Raw genomic sequence first — 2,219 nt, 5'->3', positions numbered from 1 at the left:
TATTTTGTTCATTGAACTGGGCCATGTCTTCAAGCTTCTTAGTATGGCTGTTAATTTTTGTTGGTGTCTAGACATCTGTTTATCTTGATGGGTTTATTCAGTTGATTAGCTTCTCTTTCTACTCTAGGGTTTTATTTTGTTGTTTTTGTGTGTGTGGTAAGTTTTCATTTTGACACTTCATTCCTCTTATTCTATTTCCTTGCTGTTGTCTCTGTTCCATTGGGGAAAAAAAACTAGGACCAGAGAAAAAGAAAAAGATAAGGAGAAAAAGAATAATAGTAATAATAATAGTCAAAGGTAGAAGAGGAGCTCTTCAAGGCCTTGGAAAATGAGTAATTAACATGAGTAAGACGTGCAGAGAAATAAGAATAAAAAAGTGGAATAGAAACAATGAAATGAGAAACAAAATAGAGAAAAATATGTAGAATGAATTAAAAGGCCAGAATAATGAGAAAAGAGGAAAAGAGAAAAAGAAAAAAGAAAGAAAACATTAAAAAAAAGAGAGATAGTGAAATAAATACAAGAAAAATTGAAGTCCAAACAAAAAGAAGTGAAATGAAAGAACAACAACAGGAAACAGAAGATAGAAAAATGAAGGAAAGAAAGGTAGTGTAGGTAGAAAAAAATGATAAAAGGGAAACAAAGAAATGGGAAACACAACAAACAAGAAATAAGACAGCAGCAACCAATAAAAAAGGGGGAAAGGGAGAAAAAGGAAAAAAAGGAAAAACAGCCTTCCCTCTTAGGCCCCTAAGGAGCTTTTCAGACGGCCAGTGTTCATCAATCAATCACCTTGCAGCCTGCGCTCTACAAGAAATATAAGAATGCAAGAAATCAATCACATTTAAAGAGACTGAATCAGTCATCAAAAATCTCCCAACAAAGAAAAATCCAGAACCAGATGGCTTCAAAAGTGAATTCTAACAAGCATTTCAGGAAGAATTAACACCAATCCTGTTTAAACTCTTCCAAAAAATTGAAGAGGAGGGAAAATTACCCAACACATTTTATGAAGCCAACATCACCCTAATATTAAAGCTAGACCAAGATACTATAAGAAAATTACAGACCAAACTCTATAATGAACATAGATGCAAAAATTCTCAACAAAATACTTTCTTTTTTTTTTTTTTAATTAATTTTTTTTATTGACTTTGTAATAATGTTACATTAAAAATATATATGTGAGGTCCCATTCATCCCCACCCCCCCCACCCCCCCTCTCCCCCCCCAACAACACTCGTTTCCATCATCATGACACATCCATTGGATTTGGTAAGTACATCTTTGGGCACCTCTGCACCTTATAGACAATGGTCCACATCATGACCCTCACTCTCCTCCATTCCATCCAGTGGGCCCTATGAGGATTTACAATGTCCGGTGATTACCTCTGAGGCACCATCCAGGGCAGCTCCATGTCCCAAAGACGCCTCCATCTCTCATCTCCTCCTGCCCTTCCCCATACCCATCGTCCACCATGTCCACTTTTCCCAATTCCATGCCACCTCTTCTATGTGGACATTGGATTGGTTGTGTCCATTGCACCTCTATGTCAAGAGGAGGCTCAGATTCCACATGGATGCTGGATGCAGTCCTCCCATTTTCAGTTGTAATCACTCTAGGCTCCACGGTGTGGTGATTGTCCTTCTTCAACTCCATCTTAGCTGAGTGTGGTAAGTCCAATAAATCAGATTGTAGGTGCTGGAGTCTTCAACAAAATACTTTCAAATCAAATCCAACAGTCTATTAAAAGAATTATACACCATGACCAAGTGGGTTTTATTCCTGATATGCAAGTGTGGTTCAAAGTAAGAAAATCAATTAATGTAATGTACCACATTACCAAATTGAAAGAAAAAGAAAACCACATGATCATCTCAATTGATGCAGAATTGCATTTGACAAAATCCAACATCTTTTCTTGATAAAAACACTTCAAAAGATAGGTATAGATGTAAAGTTCCTCAACATAATAAGGGCATATATTAAAATCCCATAACCAACAATGTACTCATTGGGGAATGGTTGAAATCTTTCCCTCCAAGATTGGGAACAAGACAAGGATGCCCATTGTCACCACTGTTATTCAATATCGTGCTAGAAGTTCTAGCCAGAGCAATTAGGCAAGAAAAAAGAAATAAAAGGCCTCCAAATAGGAAAAGAGGAACTAAAACTCTTACAATTCACAGATGACATGATTCTATATTTAGACAACC

This window comes from Dasypus novemcinctus, chromosome 7 (genome assembly GCF_030445035.2).
Source record: "Dasypus novemcinctus isolate mDasNov1 chromosome 7, mDasNov1.1.hap2, whole genome shotgun sequence".
Taxonomy (NCBI): Eukaryota; Metazoa; Chordata; class Mammalia; order Cingulata; family Dasypodidae; genus Dasypus; species Dasypus novemcinctus.
The sequence above is the reverse complement of the archived record's forward strand: the minus strand, read 5'-3'. Positions refer to the sequence as shown.